This window comes from Acinonyx jubatus, chromosome B3 (assembly GCF_027475565.1).
Source record: "Acinonyx jubatus isolate Ajub_Pintada_27869175 chromosome B3, VMU_Ajub_asm_v1.0, whole genome shotgun sequence".
NCBI lineage: Eukaryota > Metazoa > Chordata > Mammalia > Carnivora > Felidae > Acinonyx > Acinonyx jubatus.
The window spans coordinates 75,278,651-75,296,073 of NC_069386.1; positions in this window are offsets into that span (position 1 = coordinate 75,278,651).

Genomic DNA, 17,423 nt, shown 5'->3' on the forward strand with positions numbered 1-17,423 from the left:
ACCTTAGAAGAAACCAATCCTGCTGATACCTTGATCTCAGACTTCTACCTCCAGAATCATGAGGAAATAGATTTCTGTTGTTTAAGCCTGTGATATTTGTTAGGGCAGCCCTGGAAAACTAATATAGACCATCTGGTAAAAATACTCAAGAAAGATATACATTAAATCTTTGGTTTGTGAGCATAATTCATTCTGGAAACATGCTTGTAATCCAAAGCACTTGTATATCAAAGCAAATTTCTCCATAAGAAATAATGGAAACTCAGATGATTCATTCTACAACCCCAAAATATTCATATAAAAATGATTACAGTATTGTAATATAATACAAGATAATAAAGAAAATACAAAATATAAAGAAAAAATAAACAAATTAACCTGCACTTACCTGTGAAAACCTTCGTGACTGTTGTGAGGGAGACAAGAGAGAGGAGCGTTATTGTGTAGGACAACTTTCACTATTACTAGTGGAATCATTGCTATCTCCTGCTCAATGGAATCATGGTCTTTTTCATCTAACTTCAACAAGGAACCTATCCAATGACACTTGCTTTTGCATCCTTTCGAAGATTTTGCAAAAATGTGTTGACAGTCACCAACAATCCTGCAGAGAGAGGGAGGGGGAGAGGGAGAGGGAAAAACCATTGGCTTGGTTGTGATCATGTGATGCATTTGGCATCATATACTAGTCGTATTTGCAAGACATTGCTCATTTATCAAGTTAAAATTTATTAGAAATGTTTGCTTGTGCAGAATACTTGCAGAATGAGTTACTTGCAATTCAAGGTTTTACTGTATTTTATTTATAATAGCTTTGTGTATCTGCAGTTATATCACCATATTCTTCCAAGAGGCTTAGAAAGAATTATACCTGTTAACTAACTTCCTTCGAATCAAGACTCAGTGTGGAAACAAAAGGATTCTAATATTTTGAGGTACTGTTCAAAATATGTGTTAGGTTAATTATCTGTACTAACTCTATAAATGGTGGTAATGAATTCCTGGTTCAGAAATTCAGGCTATCATCACTAGGACTCCAAATTTGTTTTAAAGCAGATGCCTTGATGCCTTTTTAAACCTTGAGTATATACCTAGTGCTGCTGTAAGTCCCTTTAGATTAGACCAAAGTCATGAAAGTGAAGTCATAGCAAGGACAATACAATATCCCCTATCAGAAAGGAACATTATCCTCCTGTATAGGATACCAGAACATTTTTTCACTTAATTTATAAGCAACTCACAAAAACATCTGTATGCTTATTTTAATTACTGCCAAAAAATCAGAACAAAATATTTCACCTGATAGCTAAATTTAAGTTTTTTCTGGGCTAACTTCAATGATCATATGTGCTGGCTTCATGTGAAAGTAGTCTGACTATGATGGTGACATATAAAAAGAAATCTATTAAATGGAACAATAGCACTGAATTGGAATGATAGTGTTATTAAAGTGAGTGAAATATTAGAGCAACATATATGAGTGATACTCCATTTGGATATTTCTAGTAAGAATTTCACAAAATATAGATGTAAATTGGTCAGTACTTCTCCATAACAGAGTGAAAAACCTAACTTTCCTGCAGACTTGGAAAATTATTCAGAATATAAATATAACAATTCATCTATTGACTTTGTATCCTAGGAAATATGAAGAAGAATTGTCTGACATAAATGCAGACCTTGGGTTTGCTAAAATCAATATTTATCTCTCAGGTCAGTCAATTTATTGATATTCATCTCAATGAGAAGTTAGTATATGTATATCACTGTGGACTAAATTTCAACATAGAAATGTTTAAATCTTGAATTTAGTTTTGCTTCCCTGAGAATCCTTCCCCTCCTGCCCCCTGATTTTATACGGTTTGTATAAGGGCCAAAAGAAAAGAGTTAAAGCTTTTTAAATATTTTAGGCTTTTTGTCTCATACCGTTTAGCAAGATCAGAAAGTGTTACCTGTAAATTATTAAAAATGATAACATCCAAAGTAAACTCTCACCAACTTAATTTCTCATACTGAAATTTTCATAGGGTACATAGAACTTATTCAAAGTTATGAATTACAATTAAAGATTTCCCAAAGAAATGATGTCATGATTTTAAATTCAGTAAGTACAAAGAAGTGTGATAAGTAGAGGTAAAAACACCAAAAATATTTCTTTTATGTGGCAATCATCAACTGATAATTGTTGTAATATAGAAAAATACACACCACATATGAGTATAGAATTCAGGCTAATGTTACAAGCTAATGAAAAGAAGCAAATTTGCAGTGCATCTACTTCATACATTTATTGTTTGAGCTAGTCACTTTTACTTTGAAGCTAATAACTACCTTCATTACAGAAACTGGTGCCTGTCTTTAAATATATTTGATTTATTTCTTCAAGTATACTTAAATTGCATTTATTTTTATTTTTACAGTAGGGAACAAAGTATATTGAATATTTTTATATTGCAATCAATATATTTCTTGCTTAACCTACGCATGATAATAATACTGACATAATTGTATCATGATTCATCAATCATGAATGTCAGGGCCCTTAGGTGAGTCCAGTGAATTTGGTGTTCACTTGTATATTTTAAGTCCTATGGCAGGACCTAGAGTCAGGTCCTAAAGTTTCCCTTCTTTTCCTTTTCTAAGCTGTGAAGCTGAACCATGGCTATCCCATCTCCTGGATTTTGGCAATCTGATAAAGTAAAAGAAAATCAACCCTCTTGACCTAACTATCATATTTACATCTCTCTTTTTATTTTATTGATTTTGATCACTAGTTTAGCCAAACTTGCTTTCTTTTAGTGTTTCTACTTCACCTCAAATTCTGAAATTTGTATAATCTCACCATAGTTTTTCCAGCTCCTCTCTTTGAATGTTTTAGTGTAGATGTTTTTATCAGTCTTATATAGCCCGATTATATTTAACCTTCCCATATTATATCAGCAGGAAGAGCTAAGATCCTTTTCCTGACACTTCAGACAACATTATAGCAATAGCTACATGACAGAGATTATACAAATCAACTATAATTAGTTGTCCTTTCAATATAAAGTCTTGTTTCCTTAACGGTTATAAATTTGGCTAATTTAGCTTTAGATTTTATCTTCTACATAAACTAGTTTGATGAAAATTAGTGAAAACATGTAACACTTATTTAAAGGTCTTTTAAAGTGGCACCCGCATGGCTCCGTTGGTTGAGCCACCACTATTGATTTTGGCTCAGGTCATGATCTCAGGGTCATGATCTTATGGTCATGAGATTGAGTCCCGCGCTATGTCTGGCTTTGTGCTGATCGTGGAGCCTGCTTAATATTCTCTCTCTCTCTCTCTCTCTCTCTCTCTCTCTCTCTCTCTCCCTCCCTCCCTCCCTCCCTCCCTCCCTCCCTCCCTCTCTCTCTCCCTCTCTCCCTCTCTCCCTCCCTCTCTCCCTCTCTCCCCCTCTCCCCCTCTCCCCCTCTCCCCCTCCCTCTCCGTCTCCCTCTCCCTCTCCCTCTCTCCCTCCCTGTGCCTCTGTCCTCAGCTCACTTTCCCTGTCCCTCACTCTAAAAAAAAAATAATAATAAATAAAAACATAAAAGTCTTTTAAAATATTTTGTTGACTTCTTTAAATGTTGACATTTTAGTTGATTTGTTTTTTATAGAAACAATCTTAGACTTCAAGCCAATATTTTTCTTTTTTTTTTTTTCCATTACAGAAATTCTAAGTATATAATGTGTGGTAAAGCACTTAAAATGTTAACTGGTTGAACTGACTGGGAATAAATAAATTTTGGATGATAACTTTTGGAAAATTAAGTAATATTTAAGCTTTCAAAATTTTGGAATTTTTGTATCTCCATTTAACTGTCAGTTTTTCAGAGAGTCCCTCTCCTACCTCCACATTAGAATGATTATTTGAATCATTCTGTTTTCTTCCTGCTATTTCATTTCAATGAAATTATTGCCATTTGTAATCATATATGGATTTTATTTATATATAAATATAGTTATTTAAAAATATAAAATATAGTTTTGTTTATATTTTTATTTGCTCAAAATTTGCCTTATGTACTAGTTTGCAGGCTTAAAGAGCTCAGGAATCATGTATATTTTATCAGTGTAACTCCAGGGCATAGTAGAATATCTGGCATACTGTGAGTTTTAAATAAATGTTGAAGGAGTTAACTAAAATTTATAGTGAAGTAGAAGAAAGTAGAAGGAGGAGGAGAGAGAGGAGGAGAGCTGGAGGAAGAATAAATTGGTAACTAATTTTTATGGGTTCTTATTGTGCACCAGCTATTCTGTCTTCACAGCAAATCTCTCAGGTCAGTGCCATTGAAGACAAAGAGGCCCGGGAGGTTAAGTGACATGCTTGTGCTTCTGGTCATACCCAAGGTGGTAGAGTTGGATTTTGAATCCACTTGGATTATGACCCCAGTCTAGCCAGCTGTGCTCTATTATGAATAGAAGGACTGTGGCATTTTCCCTACCTGCCCATCTCACTGACACCATCTTTTTCTATGGCAGCTGGTATTTGTGAATGTAGGCCTACATAAAAGTAGTGGTATGATGTGTACTTTGCTGAGTCATGTGGAGCAACTGGATTTTTCAGGGACTAAATAGAATCAGTTTATTCTCTTAATTAAAAGTTATTCCTAAGGAAACCTAATTGCAGTGGAATTAATTGGTTTTCATGGAGTCCACGTATCTTCTGGGTCTGTGAGTTCCACCCCTCCCTGCCCAGTTGTGTCAGATGACATTCCACCCAAAGTTTTCTGAAGTTTCAAAATCGTTGTGTGAAACACTGATATGATATAAAATTATTAAATCTGTGTGTTATCTTAAGCCAGAGGGTTGCTCTATGCTTTAGTAGTAAAGAAACAAGCCACCATACTGCTCGACATCCTTCCTTTCCAATAAACTGATTTGTTCCTGGACTTCCATATTACTTCTCCTTGCTTTACCGAAAAAGTGTTCCTCGTTTCCAGGGTTAGTTCCTTTGTCCTTGATTGAATTCATTCTTGTTATTGATTGGGTTCATTACTATCCTCTGTTCCATAATTGCTATCCACAATTTATCACCCAATTTATAACTAATTTCTTTTTCTACACTAGATTTTCTTCGGGCAACAAGTATATCAAAGTCTCCCATATTTCAAATGTAAACAAAATAACAAAAATTCATTCCCAGGCCTTCTCTACCAAATTTACACCTCATATCTCTTCTTTATTAAAGTTTTTGAAAGACTGTTTTAAATTGCTGTCTTCATTTCTTAACCACCCATTAAAATGTCTCTTTATGGTGTCTTCCACATTTTACTGAAACTGCTGTTTCAGAGGTCATCAGTAATGTACTGTTTGCCATTTTTAGTCATTCTTCATGGGGGGCCTCAGCTTTCCCAAGTTTTCTGCTGTATTCAGCCACTGTTGGACACTCTTCATTCTTTAAACTTTTTGCTCCATTGATTTCCTGACATTGTTCCTTACTAATTTTTATCACATTTCTTATATTCTGATCAAAGAAAGATTGTTTTCTTCTTAATTTTAAAGATTTGTAATTTTCAACCTATTATCTTTCTCCTTATTAGTCTATATCACTGTTTCTGCTTCCTTTGCTTAACCTTCAAAAAGGTATGTAATCTTTCCCTATATTTCTGGTCTAGGTCTTTTTATTGTTCAACATATATTAACACCTTTTCTTGGTTTCTGGGCAATAACTATCAACTTTACATGTCTTTCCTGAAATTCTAACTTTTATTTCCAAGAATTTGTGTGATGTCTCAAAGCCAAATTAAACTTTATCTAGTAGGGCTGGTACTTCATCTTCCCAGTCACAGATACAAGGAACCTCACTTATGTTTGACACGTTCATCGCCTTCATCCACACTACTGGCAAATTAATAGGTTCTGTTCCGATTGGTGCTTCATGAGTGTATTATTTTCAATTGTTTCTACTGCAGGTAGTGATGTCATCTCACACCTGGAGTATTCCAGTAACTTTCTAACTGGTATCTGTCTTTAGCCTTCAATATACTACTCCACCTTTTGTGCTTGATAAAGAACTTAGATAACCACCTGTGGCCTATAAAATATAGTCACATTTCCTACTGTGGCATTCATAGGTTGCCAGAACTGATTTAAATCTGCTTGTATAGACCAGCTCCCAATGCATTCTTCCATTAAGCTAGCTTTTAGCCATTTTCTAAGTATACCATGTACTTTTGTGCCCTCATGCTCTTTGTCCTTATGAACCTGGAATACCTTTTCCCTACTTTCTTTCCTGTTGCTGAAAACTAGTTACTCCTCAAAGGGTTACATTAGTTTATTCCACTTTGCATGATTGGTTGTCTGTCTCTCTTTCTATAGTTTTTGTCTCCCTTTCTATTTTGTAAATATTTCTAGAGCAGAAATAATTTTATTCCCACTTGTTTCCTTCATTTCATCCCATCTCACATATGTAATACACAAACTCTTTCTTTTGTACACAGAGAGTATTCATGAAAAATTTCTGGGGGGTTACTATGAAGTTACGAGATTCATAGACTCATGAAAGTCAGTTTGGCACTTCAGTGTCTCACTTTTTCATGCAGGAATTGTTTTACATTGAACAAAGTGTAGTTTGGCAAAAAAAAAAAAAAAAAAAAGGGTTAGTCATTAAAAAGGATCTACTCATCAGCTGTCTTTTCAAGAGCTGTCTAAAGTGCTTGATATTCACACGTAAACTGGCCTTCACTGCTCAGGGCTCTCAACCTAGATACTTCATCAAGACCATTTCTTTCAGAATGTACATGGGGCGCCTGGGTGGTTCAGTTGGTTAAACTCTGACTTTGGCTCCGGTCACGGTCTCACAGTTTGTGGATTTGAGCCCCACATCCAACTCTCTGCTGTCGGCACAGAGTCGGCTTCGGATTCTCTGTCTGCCTCTCTAGCTGCCCTTTTCCCGCTGGTACTTGCTCACAAGCTCTCTCTCTGTCAAAAAATAAACACTAAAAAAAAAAAAAAAAAAAAAAAAAAAATTAGAGCCTGCAGCTGATATTTCTTGATGAACTTTACCAGATCTCTGAAACTTGGTGAGTGGTTGCCGTTGCTGCTAATTCTTTGCTAGCAAGTGGTGAAAGTGAGTGTAGGGTATTTGGAAAGGCAACAATGGAAAGATTATTGAACAGAATATTTACCAAATGTCAGAAAAGCTTTTGCAAACAAAGCTAAAAGTGAATAAAATTCAAACCTACCTGTAAATCCAACAGAGCCGTTACTAATAAAACCTCATATGTATCACCTCAGAATATGTTTATCCAAAAAGCCTTTGGAACTTTTAATTTAGTTCTTCACGTTATTTTCTTAAGACATGACATAGAAAAATCTGAATATATAGATGAATAAAAAACTGAACAAATCTGTTTTTTAGTCATCAGACAGTAAAGCTTTTTTTTTTAAAGTCTTTATTTAAATTTCGGTTAATACAGTGTCATATTAGTTTCAGGTAGAATATAGTGATTCAACACTTCATACAACACGCGGTGCTCATCACAAGTGCCCTCCTTAATCCCCATTACCTGTTTAACTCATCTCCCACCCATCTCCCCTCTGGTAACCCTCAGCTTGTTCACTATACTTATATAGTCTTTTCTTGATTTGCCTCTCTTTTTTTCCCCCTTTGCTCATTTGTTTTGTTTCTTAAATTCCACATATGAATGAAATCATGGCATTTGTCTTTCTCTGACTTATTTCGCTTAGCAGTATACTCTCCAGTTCCATCCATTTCGTTGCAAATGGCACTATTTCATTCTTTTAATGGCTGAGTAATATTTCATTTTATATATACCATTTCTTCTTTATCCATTCATCAGTCAATGGGCACTTGGGCTGTTGCCATATTTTGGCTCTTTGGATAAAGCTGCTGTAAACATCAGGGGACATGTATCTCTTTGGATTAGTATTTTTGTATTCTTTGGGTAAATACCTAGTAGTGAAATTGAAAAATAAAACTTTATATATCTGCACACAGTTTTTTAAACAAAAATAGGAGCTTACACTGAATTTGCATTTTTGGTTAACATATTTTCAACATCTTCCTACACCATTAATCTAATTACAGTGATTTACTCTAGTGAATCCACAAATGGTCAGTATTTAAAATTTTTCTCATGTAAATTGTCTTCTAAAAACGTTGTGAATTTAGTAGAGTGTATTTGGGAGGACAAAAGTGTCAGGGGGAGATGGAGGATTTCAGAGGGCACACTAAATCCTGGTCCTCCCAGGGCGTATTTCTAGCTCCAATATCCTTGACTCACACTTCTACCAAAAAGGAAAAAATATATAAATATATTCAGCCTGAACATTCTACTGATTTAAAGTTCTTTGATGGCTCAAAGCACAGTTCCAGACATCAGAAATGAAATTTCAATCTGTGCCAGTTAAAAGTTGAATAACTGTGTTTCATTATTAATATCAATAATATTTTATTCATTACACATACCAAAGAGATCAGAGTTCATTCATTCTTTCATTCATTAAACACAGCTATGACAGCCTTGCCGTGTCCCTCGAATGGGAGGAAAAGAGAGAAATGAATGTCATCACTTTTAGTGTGTGAAGTAGGAAGTGGAAGCTATTTGGGTGGTCAAGTGATGCAGTGCAAGTAACTTCTACAGTTTCTGTTTTGGTGGCCAACTGGTCAGAATTGCTTTAGCAATTTATCTAATAAATATTTATCTAATTATTTATTTACTACCTGCTATTTATCTAATAAGGCTGTTTTGCTTTGTGTGCTCCAAACTGCCTTGTGTGTCCTGCCTCCACACCTTTGGTCTTGGTCTTTCTTCAAAGAAAAGGAAAAGTACATGCTGTCAGTGAAGACTTGACTGTTAAATTTTCCCTTGTTCTCTTCTTGAGAATTTTTCAAATGACATTCCAAGGTTTGCTCTTTACATGGAATAGATATTTTGCCGGGGAAGTAAAACAACTTATATGCTTAAAGAAAATCTAACAACTCTGGGTAATCCCTATTTAAGTAATTTTGATGGGTTTCACAATGGTGGGATTTAAATACATTGATATGAGTAACGTGGGGGCTCCTCAAGCTAGATTTGGCACCCTGTTGTACACATTGCTGGAACTTCATACTGTTCATTTTTAGAGTTATCCCAATTACAACTTAACTATTTGTTTGATTCTTCTATCACCCATAGACTCGAAGTTTCTTGAAGTCAGAAACCATGTTCATCTTACTCAGTTCTATATTCCAAAGTGAAACATAGTTTGTGGCACAAAGTAGGGACTACAAAATATAGGTTGAATGAATAAATAAGTGAATAGATCTTTAAAAGCAGGATAGAATATGTAGCATTTTTTAGGTATATCTGACCAAAGAACCCTTCTTTTGTGGGTTATGTACTAATATTTCATCCTATTTATTTTTCTACTTGGATCCCCTGCAGGCAATTCATGGGCATAAAGTCCAAATTAAGATCATCTTGTCTAGAGTATATAGTTGTTCTCTTTTGTTCTGTATGTCAGAAGTGCTCTCACCATTGTTGCAGGAGTCCACATAAAACTGGAGGATGATCCTTAACTTTTCTTACTCTCATTCACATTCCATCAGCTCCCAGCCCTTTTTGCTTCTATCCTCATTTTTCAGCCCTATTATTAAGACCCCAGTGCAAGCCAGGAAAATTTATCTCTGACAATAGTCTCATAACTGGTTTCCTTGCTACCCTGCAATCACTTATTGCATGATAACAGCGTTTTTATTGTATCAATATCTTATTTAAAGTATTTTTGTGACTTTAACAAAATTGTGTAGATATCTGCTTACCTCTTGATTTTGCCGTTTTATTCCCTAAGTTACTCTACTCTCTAGTTGTATTGAATGTTTTGGTTCCCCCAAACCAACATGATTTCAGGGCCATCGTATAAGATCTCACATCTGTGCACCGCATGATGCCAAGACTGTTCTGTGAGTGCAGCCCCGTAGAGTTGTGCAGCATGACTTCTCTACCTGATCACTGACTTTTTTTTTTTCCTTAAATATCATGGAACCCTTTCTGACCCTTCTTGTTTCTTACTCTTGTGTTCTGGCTAGTCTTTCTGATTTCTGGGCTGTCATGACCACTTGATGATTGTTGGGCTGCCTTGCTTTATGTCTCCAGGTCTACTGGCATTTCTTCTGCCACAGCACTTCTCACAGTCATCTCTTTCTTTCTTTCTTTCTTTCTTCTTTCCACCCCCTCTCTCTCTCCCTTCCTCCCTCCCTCCCTCTTTCTTTTCTTGGCTCTTTTCCTTTGCTTTTCTTTCTTTTTTTCTTTCTTTCTCTCCTCCTCCCCTCCTCCTCCCCCCCCCTCCCCTCTCTCTCTCCTAAGTACACTGAAAGAACTGTGGAAGCAAGACCTTTTGTAGTGCATTACAGTTGGATGTTCACCATCTGGTCTGTGTCTAGCAGGGCCTGTATCCTCCTCAGAGTCTTTGTCTTTGCTATTTACCTTGCCTACAATGCTCTTTCCTAGGTGTCCTCCAAGCTCTCTCCTTTACCTCCTCAGGTGTTTACTCAAGTATTACCTTCTTAGGTCTCTGACTACGTTATGGTATCCCCTCCGCTGTCCTTGCTTATCTTCCTTTTTTTTATTTTGTCTCTCTTATGGACTACATATTGTGTCCATCCAGAATTCATATGCTGAAATCGTAACCCCCAGTGTGATGGTATTAGGAGGTGGAACCTTTGGGAGGTAGTTAGATCATGATGGTGGAGCTCTCATGAATGAGATTAGTGCCCTTATAAGAAGAGACACAGGAGAGATCATCTCCCTCTTTCTGCCTTGTGAAGATACATTGAGAATATGGCCATATGTAAATCAGAGGGCCTTTGCCAAGAACCTAGCCATGCCGGCACCCTAATCTCAGACTTCCAGCCTCCAGAACTATGAGACATAAATATTTGTTGTTTAAGCCATCAGTTCGACAGTATTCTGTTACAGCAGTTGGGACTGACTAAGATAGTTTCTCTCTGGAGCTCATTGATACGGGGAAAGCTAAATTGTCAGGGGTCAGGGTAGCCAATTATGACAGTAAGCCAACATGAAAGGAACAACTACACCTTTAATCACTAACTGCTATAGTATAAGCAAGAAGCCAAACTGGTGAAAACATGGATTCCCTTCTCTTCCATTTTCCCATGGAAAAACGCACTGGTCAAGGGGCAGGTAGATTAACACAGATGTGGGGGTTGTTTCACAGTTGAGGGATAACTGAACAAAAGGTTCCTGCAGTTTTGTAGACCTGAGAGATGATGGGAGGGAGAAAGAGACTACGAGTGGAAAAGTACTGAATACTGATTCAGAGTGGAGAAAAGTGTCTTTGAGTTTTCATAGTTAATTCCCATAAGGAGTTGTAGGCAGAGGAGCCTGGAGAAAGCCTCAGTTGAAGATCCCCTAATAAAGAAGTCTTGAAATGAAGGTGCTTGGGCCAAGTATGTGGATATGCGTAAGAGCGTGGCTGGCCAAGAGGGCCTGAGACTTTGCAACTCCCTTCAGACTGCAGTGCACTGGCTGTACCCTGGGTCTGATGTGGGGAGGACAGCTTTTCCCCATCAGCCCTGCCAAATAAAGCGTTTATAATTGCCTATGATCAGGCCTGAAGAATCGCACCTAGGTTTTTAAGCAGGGGCCAGACTCCTCAGTCTCCCTAGAAGTTACCACTTTTTACATGCTATATGCTACAGTTACATATTTTAATTATTTTGTGTATCTTTCCATGAGAATATGAGCTTCATGAGGGCAGGCAAATTTTCTTGTTTGTTACTGTATTGCTAATGTATACAAAAGTGCATGATAAGTAACTAATAAATATTTGTTCATTGAATGGATTAGTTTTATTTCATATCTACATTTTTGTCTTCATAATTAAACTGTAAATTTCTTTGAGGATTGAGACCTTGCCACATAATTTTTTCTTTATGTGTATTCTTCTCATTTAAACTAGATAGGTAGCTGTTAAAAGTATTCTTCTCTAGATTTGTTTGTGGTTTTTACCCTTCATCTTAAGATAATACTTTTGGGGGACCTAGGGGGTCTATTGGTTGAGTGTCGGATTCTGGATTTCGGCTCAGGTCATGATATCACAGTTCGTGGGTTCAAGCCCCACATCAGGCTCTGTGCTGACAGCTGTCTCTTTCTGCCCTTCCCCAGGTTGTGCTCTCTAGCGCGCGCGCTCTCTCTCTCTCTCTCTCTCTCTCTCTCTCTCTCTCTCTCTCAAAAACAAATAAACATTAAAAACAGATAACACTTTAGAATTATAATGGTTGGGTCTAATCCCCTCTTTTTTAAATTTCAAATGTTTTAAAACAGGTTCTATATATCTATCTCCCCAACTTTTCTCTCTTCCAAATTAATTATCTCTATTTCCCTTAATTATTTATCCCATGACAGTGGGATTAAGATGATTAATTTTGTGTGTCAACTGGCTAGGGCATGGCACTAAAATATTTGGTTTGCTTAAGGGTATTTTTAGGTGATATTAACATTTCAGTCAGTAAACTTTGAATAAAGCAGATTACCGTCCATATGTGGGTGGGGGTTTATCGATTCATTTGAAGGCCTTAAGAAAAAGACTGACCTTACCTAGGAAGAGGGAAATCTACCAGCAGACTGTCTTCAGACTTAAACTTTAACATAAACTCTTCCTTGGATCTCTAGCTTACCAGCACACTCTGCACATTTTGAGTTTGCACAATTGCATGATTGCATGAGCCAATTTCTTAAAATCTCTCTTTCTCTAGATACGTATAGATATAGATATAGATATAGATATAGATATAGATATAGATATAGATATAGATATAGATATAGATATAAATATATACATCCCAGTGGTTTTGTTTTTCTGGGGAATTCTGACCAACACAAGAATACTGTCTTTTCACCATTTTGTTTATTGTCTTCTGGAACCACCACAGTTTTATCACTGTCCCACTTAATATATATGGCTCCCAAGCAGACACAGTGCTCCAAATATGTTCTTATCAGTGTAAGGAACATGGATATTATGGACTTCCTTGCTAAATTCCATCTTTGTGTAAATGTAATACAAGTGTGCATGACATTTGTTGGCTCACGTTAAATCTCTCATTGATTAAAAATATTATCTAACTCTAGCATCTGTTTTGTTCTAGGAATTGTGTTGGAAGCTGTGAATATAGACCTGTAAGGTATAGTCCCGTTCCTCAAAGGACATGGATATTTCTTTCCTATTTATAATCTTTGCTATCGTGTATTTTCAAGGTCGACTTTTTAACCAGAAGTATTAGATTTATTTATGTTCCAGAATTCCTTCTTACTAAATTTGATGCATTGTTTCAACTCTTATAATGAAAAAAAATACTGATGTTTCAATCATGATTATATAATTCAATATTTGATTATTTCTCCAAATCAGTGCATATCTTTTCTATGTCTGTATCCATTTTTTGACTCAAAATTGTGAATAAGGCTCACAACAGGTTCAAAAATGAGCCATGTAATTGTCATGGTTTGAGAATAATTGTTCAACTAACACATATCCACATAATTGACAAACATTCTCTCCACATATATCTTGTCCAAAAAGACATCAACAGAACACTGCATTAAATGCCTCATTGAAATGCAGATTCACTATGTCTATATAATTTAATTAATTTGGTATAATTTATTCTTAGTGAATTTAAAGTGGCTCTTGGTGATTATCACTTCCTTTTCTAGGTGTTCATGAGCCATCTGTCTAATTATATGTCTTGGAATTTCCTGGTAATTGATGGAATGCTTTAAGATGTGTAATTTTTGTACGTGTATTTTGATTTTACATAGAATTCAGTAAAATATATCATTTTTAGCATCTTTATGTATCATCTTCTATGTCATTTTTTTTTTCAGCATTTTTCCCAGTCTCCATAATCATCCATTGGGTTATAATTATATGGGGAATGGGGACTGTTTGAGGTACCCAAGGGCAGGGATGTGATTGTATTTCATAAATGATCACTTATTAGTCTACTTGAAGGGAACCCAGTAAGTTCTCTCTATCTGTTATTTCTGTTTTTCTGTTCATGTCACCTTTTTTTTTCATTTCTTTTCTTCTTTCTTTCTTTATTTCTTTCTTTTTTTCTTTCTTCTTTCTTTTTTCTAGTTCAGAAGTAGATAATGGCTACTATCAACGACTCTCAAATTTATACCCTCTGTGTTTCAATAAGTAGCCTATTTTAGATTGGAATCTCTTATTCCATATTTCATGTAGGAGGTGTTTTTATTTCTCTTGGTTAAGGTTTCCATGTCTGGATTAATCAGTGTTGTCAGGAGTTGGAAGTATATTGTATGAACGTGACTACATTATTAGTATGTGAATAACAGGAAGTAGGATAGAATTTCTAGAACTAGAGGTGATACACAGATAACCTAGTAGGTATCCAAATTACACATGGTATGTAATTTAGGTATTCAAGAATCAGAACCAAGGGCAGCCTGGACACATACAGCCTAGAATCGGAAAGCCAGTATCTGAGACTACTCCTTGTCTTTCCTGGGATATCATATCTCTTATAATATGCATGTCTTACGGTCTTGCTGCTTTCAGAATACTTGCACACTTTGGCTACTTATGGCTTTGGCTTATCTCCATTATAAGTATGCAAATGGTTCAGACTTGCCATGGTGTTGATCCTGGCTGGACTTAAAATGACTCTTCATTTCTACTACTTACCTTTATCTGACTAGTTACTATTTCTGAGTCTCTTAGTTTAGATTCCTTTTTTTTTCTTAATGTTTATTCATTTCTGAGAGAGAGAGAGGGAGGAAGAAGAAGGAGAACAAGACAGGGAGAGACAGAGAGAGAGCAGACAGAGAAGCTAAGTTGGGCTGCATGGCTCAAACTCAAGAACTGTGAGATCATGACTTGAGCCAAAGTTGGGCACTTAACTGACTGAGCCACCCAGGTGCCTCACTTAGTTTATAGTCTTAAAGAGAGAATCTACGTAGTTACTAGTTGTCAGTGGATTGGCTGGTGTGTGTGTGTGTGTGTGTGTGTGTGTGTGTGTGTGTGTGTGTATGTATGTATGTTCTATCTGCCCACTGATGAGAACGGGACAAATGTAGGGGAAACATTGACAGATGTTTTTGCTTATGCAGAATATAATTTATCAATAGACACTTAAATTTGCTTCTTATTATAGGTAAACCCATGTAGTGCTTTTTGTATGTATTTGTTTTATCCTTACTAGTATAAAGACACATTTCCATATAGAATGTGAACGTTAACTACTTATACTTATTTGGTTTTTGGTTAATATGAAATAATTATCATCAAGTACTGGAATTAACTATTTTTATTTTTCCAAAAAGTGTTTTGCACATGGCTGACAGAACTTTTTATTATATTTAGTTATCTTGATAATCCTGTACTATATATTTCTGGACTCTATTTAATCTCCTTGATTCTCGGTTTCCTTCTCAGTAAAATAGATACAGAGACACCTTTATGTGAATGATTTAGCATCTCATATTCATATAAAGATGTTTACAATTATAATCCTTTCCCTTTCTCCTTCCTAGAGTGCATGCAGGAAAATGTATGTAGCTATGTTAGTTTCCTTTGTATACTGTCCTCTTTTATTTCTATCTTGTTGTAGATGTTTATAATTTTCTTATCAAAATTTATTTTTCAAATCTCCAATCCTTTTAAAAGACTGAAGTCATGGAATCACTCAGATCTCCTCTCTGAAATTTTTTAAATCTGCTTTCTAAAGTCCAAGGTACCTGTCAGACTGCACTGAGTGTTTCCTTTCCTGGCTATTTCAAGCACTAAGATGACAAGTTGACTTTCTCCCAATGTTCCTGTCACTTGAATTTCATGAACCAGTTCTTTTTTTTTTTTTCTTGGTTAAAGTTAAGTCCAGAGAAATAGTCCCTCATTCCTTCATCACCTAGCTTAGAGATAAAATTTTTAGCAAAATGAGACTTCTAGCAGGTGCCTGGTTCATTGACATCTTAGCTAGAGCCTACCTATCTCTAGTTCATTCTCACATCAAAATTATGTCTCTCACACCTTTAACCATTGCTATAGTATATTGCACTGTTTCTCAAATGGTGGTCTCAGAGGATGAAATTTAATAGACCATGAATTCTCTGTAGAAATTTTGTGTGTTTTATTTTGATAAAAATCTAATGCTTCATGTAATCACATTCTGGATTATTATTTCAATTACTTTCTACCGTTGCATACATATTTATAATTTCATAGATGTCAAGTGATCACCTAATGTGACATTATTTAATATTACTGTGCTGGTAAAATAAGTATGGCTGCCATTAATATAGGATATCTTAATGTCAAAATGAGAACAATAATCTGTAAATTGTTGCTGAATTTTTTTAATCTCGTATAAACTCATAATTTCTCATTTTTGCCAATTAAATTTGCAATTAAAGGATATTTTCTTTTTTGAAATAGTAACTTACAGTTAACGTATGGTATTATTAGTTTCAGGTGTACAATATCATGATTCAACAATTCTATACATTATTCAGTGCTAATCATGTGTACTCTTAATCCCCTTCATCTCTTTCACTCATCCATTTCTTTTATCAGTGTTTTATAGTTTTCATAGGTCAGGTCTCTTACCTCTTGGTTAAGTTTACTCCTGGGTATTTTATTATTTTTGATGCAATTTTAAGTGGGATTGTTTTCTTAATTTCTCTTTCTGCTACTTCATTATTAGTGTATAGCAATGTATCAGATTTCTGTATATCCATTTTGTATACTGCAGCCTTACTGAATTCATTGATCAGTTCTAGTAATTTTTGGGGGAGTCTTTAGGATTTTTTTTTATATAGTGTCATGTCAATCAACAAATAGTGAAAGTTTTACTTCTTCCTTTCCAATTTGGGTTCCTTTTATTCCTTTTTGTTGTCTGTTTGCTGCATCTAGGACTTCCAGTACTGTGTTGAATAAAAGTGGTGAGAGTGGATATCTTTGTCTTGTTCTTGATCTTAGGGAAAATCTCAGTTTTTCATTATCGAGTTTGATGTTAGCTATGGGTTTTTCATATATGGCCTTTATTATAATGAGGTATGCTCCTTCTAAATTTACTTTGTGAAGGTTTTTATCATGAATGGATATTGTACTTTGTCAAATGTTTTTTCTGTACCTGTAGAATGATCATAAGATCCTTATCCTTTCTTTTGTTGAAGTGATGTATCATATTGATTGATTTGTGAAAATTGAACCACGTTTGCATCCCAGGAGTAAATCCCACTTAACTGTGGTGAATAATTTTTTTAGCATATTGTTGGGCTTGGTTTGCTGATATTTTGTTGAGGACTTTTGCATATGTGTTCATATTTTATAGTATCTTTATCTGGTTTTGATATTAGGTTCATGCTGGCCTCATAGAATGTATTTGGAAGCAGTCATTTCTCTTTTTT